This window comes from Engraulis encrasicolus, chromosome 19 (genome assembly GCF_034702125.1).
Source record: "Engraulis encrasicolus isolate BLACKSEA-1 chromosome 19, IST_EnEncr_1.0, whole genome shotgun sequence".
In the NCBI taxonomy this organism is placed as follows: domain Eukaryota; kingdom Metazoa; phylum Chordata; class Actinopteri; order Clupeiformes; family Engraulidae; genus Engraulis; species Engraulis encrasicolus.
In genome coordinates this window covers 24264616-24269615 of record NC_085875.1, presented here as the reverse complement: position 1 = coordinate 24269615, position 5000 = coordinate 24264616, and the positions used below count along the sequence as shown (strand labels likewise).

Genomic DNA, 5000 nt, shown 5'->3' with positions numbered 1-5000 from the left:
TCACCAGTGAGTTGTATCTGAGCAGTTCTGATAACTGCTGAAGATAAAACAAGGGTTGTCCCTCACTTTTATTAAATCAATCTTGTTCATTAAAAGAATTGCTATATTCATTAACATGAAAACAATAAATGACCTGTCAGTTAACTTCATTTAATGAAGAATGAGATCTTTATTTTTGAATATCTGGCTGTATGTCTAGAAAGGAGTCAGTCATTTACTAATTTTCCACCAGTTATATGGGGAAAACATCATCCTAAAGAGTTTCATTTTTTAAAAATATGCGATGCCGGTATATTGTTGATTGTCAGCAAAAAAGAAAGTCTGCGTCATGGTAGGGCTGTCTGGCATTGTACTTAAGAAGTCGTAAGGGTGCAACTAAAAGTGTTATAATCCACATGCTTTAATCCTGGTGCTATAAAGTGCTATGAGGTGTTATAATCCTGTGGCTGTTGGTGGGATGTGGACGATGTGTGCTTTTTACAGACGGGAGCTAAACTGAGGACCAAGCCGGGCTAAAGCCATGTGCACACATGCGGATATAAAGACCAAACAAAACAAGAGGCCCAATATCCTCCCCCCGCTCCCCCCCATTCCCACGCACCCACACACACACACACGCACAAAGACACTGATGCAAGCATACATACTGTACATGTACTCATACATGCACTTCAACACCCCCCTTGAGCCATGAAGAGGCTTGAAAGCCACAGAAAGAAAGACAGGCACTCTCCTCTTCTATAGCAACGTGGAGACACAATAGACACCATCAGAAGAATGAGAGGAGCCTTCTTCAAGCCAATCAGCCAACTGACTCTTGACTCAACTGATTCTTCTCTCTACTTCTCCACTCCTCTCCTCTCCTCTCATGCCTTCTCCTGCCCTCTGCTACTCTCCTCCCCTGCATTCTGCTCTCTGCACTCCTTTGCTCTCCTCTCCTATCTATCCGTCTCCTTGTCAATCTTTTCCTCCTCTCCACTTCTTCCGTTTCCCCTCTTTTCCCTCCACTCCCTTCCTCGCCTGCCCTCCACTCCATCTTCCTTTCCCTTCTCCCTTCTCCATTCCCCCCATCTCGTGTCCGCTCTACTGCTCTTCTCTCCACTTGTCTCCTCTTCTTCCCTCCCCTCTTGCCCTCTCCAATCATGTCCTCTACTGCTCTCCTCTTCTCCACTTGCCCTCTCCACTCCTCTTCTTATCTCCCCTCCACTCCCCTCCTCTTGCCCTTTACACCCCTCTCCTTCCCTCACCTGTCCACGCCCCCTCCACAATACTTTTGCACACTCCTCTTCTCTCCTATATTCCTCTTCCCCTTTGCCACTCCACTCCTCTCATCTACTCTTCTCTTATCCTCTCCTCACCTCTTGATACCTCTCCTCTCTTCTCTTCTCTGTGCAGGACTCCAGGAACCCTCTATTATCCTCTCCTCTCTTCTGCTCTCCTTTCATCTCCCCTCCCTTCTTCTCTCCTCTTTTCTCCACTCCTCTCCACTCCTTTCCTCTGCTCCCCTCTCCTCACCTCTCTTTTACCTCTCTCTCCTCCTTTTTTCCTCTCCTCTCTTTTCTTATCCTTTTCATCTCTTCTCCTCCTCCTTCTCCCCTCCTTTTCCCTCCCCGTCTCCACTCCTTTGCTCTCCTCTTCTCTACTTTCTATCCTTTCTTCTCCTCTCCTCTCTTCTCCTCTACTTCTCCTCTCCTCTCCTCCCTTATCCACTCCTCTCCTTCTCATCTCCCCTCCTTCTCCTCTCCTCTCCTCTCCTCTCCTCTCCTCCTTCTCTCCTTCTCTGCTCTCCTCTGCTCTCCTCTCCTCTGCTCTCCTCTCCTCTCCGCAGGACTCCAGGAGGCCACTCTGCAGCACAGATTAACTTCTCTCAGCCACTCCAGATTCTTATCTGGAGACAAAGGGCTCTCACAAGACACCCTACACTACGCCAACCACCGCGCACAGCCCCACGCACGCGCGCGCACGTTCACACACACACACACACACACACACACACACACACACACACACACACACACACACACACACACACACACACACACACACACACACACATTCTGTAAATCTTTCTACTTTCTGTCAATCTCTCTTTCAGTTCCTCGGTTTCAGTCTGCCTCTGACATTCCATCTAACCACACACTCCTGACCCCCCACGCCAACCACCGTGCACAGCCCCACGCACGCATGCACACACACACACACACACACACACACACACACACACACACACACACACACACACACAAACACACACGCACACACACACAGTAGGCCTATATCAGATTACTTAAGATGATGTATCATGATCCTGGTCAAGAATCTGACTTTTTTTTCGGCATACATGTAGGCCTACAGTCAGACACACAAACACTTACAATACACTTCGTATCTTCTGTGATGTAATGTAATAATTTAATATAATATAACCACTGTGAGCAAAGGATATACAGTATGTGTGCATCTCAGTATCTCTCATGTGCATGATGTTTACATAGCTGCATTACCTCTGAAATGACAAGCAAACAACGTAAACTGGCTAGCTAAATAAATAAAGTGACTTGTTGATGTCTTGGTAATTAAAAATAAACAAATATATAATGTGAAGGAACAGGTGGCTTCCTAAATCTGGTGTCACTGTGATTGATCTACCCGCAGCTGTCACCAAATCCACCATGCTACCACCCGTCTCTCGCTCTCTCACTCACTTGCTCTCTCTCTATGTCTCTCTCTCTCACACATACACACACACGCACACACAATCACGCAGGGGTCCAGATACGCCACAGGCTGGCTTACTTTCTTTGTGTCTGTCCAATTAAGTCGCCAGACATGTTCATCAGCTATAATCCACCATTATCTGCGCATTTGCTCATCCCAAAACGGTCAGTGAAAGCACAACATAGCATCGGGCGGACAGGACAGGACGGCATTAACACAATTAATGACGAGACAACAAGGACAACGGAATTAAGTCGGTGTTCTCTCAACATGTGCTAGCCGGATCTGGAGCTAGAGAAAGTGAGGGCAAAACAGCAGAAAATCTGTCGATGTGGTTTCCAACGCGGTTCACTTACTACCACGACCAATGGATGATGTGGAGAGACTATTGCGCTTTGCAATGCGATACATCTCTCTCCATTCAGAACAAGTGCAGCATATCCCGGCTATATATAGCATATAGTAGGCTATTAGAACACCATGCATATGGTGATATTACGCACCAAATACCTCGACCACTTAATGCAGTGCATTATCAGTGCATTATCAGCACATGCGAGGCATCAGAGGGACTGCATGTGTTCCATTTGCAATCGTCAGTCAATGGGTTTTACGCATATGTTCAATAAACTTCTGATATAAGTTTGCCCTCAAAGGAGGGGCTGACAGTCCCGTGAGTCCCTGAATTAGAAAATGATATTAGAGTTGACAGTGAAGTAATTTAATTGCATAGTTGCTATGACAACACAGACGTCTGTTTGGACCTAATTTGCTGCCTGGTGCCAACTACGTCCCCGGGAGATTGCGTTCATCATCCCTTTCCATCGTTGTTTAGTATTCCGAAGAAACACGCAACTCTTTCAGGCCATGACTATTTATGAGTGAGTGACTGTTGCCATGCCACAGTCGAGAGGGGAGATACGAGCACACTTGTCAGTTCTGACAGCTAGCAAGCAGTCTGCCGCCACCACCACAGCCACACGACTGCTTCGGTCCGCAAGCGAAAACTCTTTCTCACATAGCTTATAGCTGTGCATTTTCGATGCACTAAACCTCTGTTAACAACACAGCTGGTCCAAGCACTTGCTTTGTTACTAGTCCGTCTGTAACTTTACAGCAAAACCAGTTCCTTCACAGGAGCATCGCCACAGCGAGCGAATGCGTCTCTGTTCTCGCTCGCGCCAAACGATTTTTATAAATAGCAGCACATACAATCTGACTTTACAATTCGATGTCTCTTTTGAAAAACGACGTTGCGTCGACAGTGTTCATCTACAAACACACACAGCACCTCCTCAAAGGGACGACAGTAAACGGTTATCTTACCTCGCCGATCAAATATCAGGACACGGGAAAAAGTGCCCCTTGAGTCAATGCCCTAAGATAAATTCCGGATGAACCATCCATTGCAATCTCCGTGGGACCTCATGGGGGAAAGCCAGCCAGCGGTGTGGTTATAAGGAGGGCGACGGCTGAAGTGAGAGCTCTGAGGTCGCAGGCTATTCTACAAATCCTCCGGTGAGGCGAGAGATCGCGATTTATGGTTGCTGTGCGTGTGGGTATGCGCGTTTCATCTGCTCCAGCTTAGGGAATGAGCTGTTTAGGCTGCGAGTAATGACAGTCTGCATGACTCAGGCACAGAGTGGGCTGGACATAGCGAGGCAGGCGAGCGCTAACGGGACGACTCAACAGAGAGAGAGAGAGAGAGAGAGAGAGAGAGAGAGAGAGAGAGAGAGAGAGAGAGAGAGAGAGGCGCGAAGAAGGCAGATAATGAAGCGCGCGAGTCTATATGAGGGAGCCCCCAAATACCATCTGTCCGCGCGCATCAGCATTTGTTTGTAGAAAAAGTCTCCGAGCTGCGGGCAGTGCATGTTGTGACATCACAAGGGTACATCGAGTTATGAAAATATTAATGATAAAACCGACTAACTTTTACAATGCCTCCGAGGCAGAAAAACAGCTCTTGATCTCCGACGGCCGTGCCTGCCTAAGCCTTGCCTTGTTGTTATTTTATGATTATGGCACCCTAGTGGCGTAAGATTGAGGGCACGCTCACTGTAAAACGAATTTCAACAGATATGCTTTCGCCGGCAATATAAGAGGGAAATAAACAACGGCGTGAAATGTATGGAAATGCAATAGGCAATAAATGTTGTTGTTTTTAATGATTGTGAGAGCCAATGGGTGATAGTGTAGAACAGCTACATTAGCTTGATGTCCTTGCGGAGGAAATTGAGATTTGTTACGTCCTATGAACAGCGGGAGTTTGGTTCCTGTTCAAT

At 47.1% G+C, this 5000-nt stretch overlaps 1 protein-coding gene across 4 annotated transcripts in view; it reads right to left on the bottom strand.

Annotated features, from left to right (window-relative positions):
• foxn3 (forkhead box N3) overlaps window positions 1-5000 on the bottom strand; it is a 198390-nt gene that overhangs the window by 141581 nt on the left and 51809 nt on the right. Inside the window, exon 1 of one of the 4 annotated variants that reach the window (XM_063183856.1) lies at window positions 4045-4387. The exons of the other annotated variants lie outside the window; for them this stretch is intronic. The gene's annotated coding sequence lies outside the window, so the exon portion shown is untranslated. Of the gene's footprint in view, window positions 1-4044; window positions 4388-5000 lie in introns of those variants that run through there. 4 annotated transcript variants of the gene reach the window in all.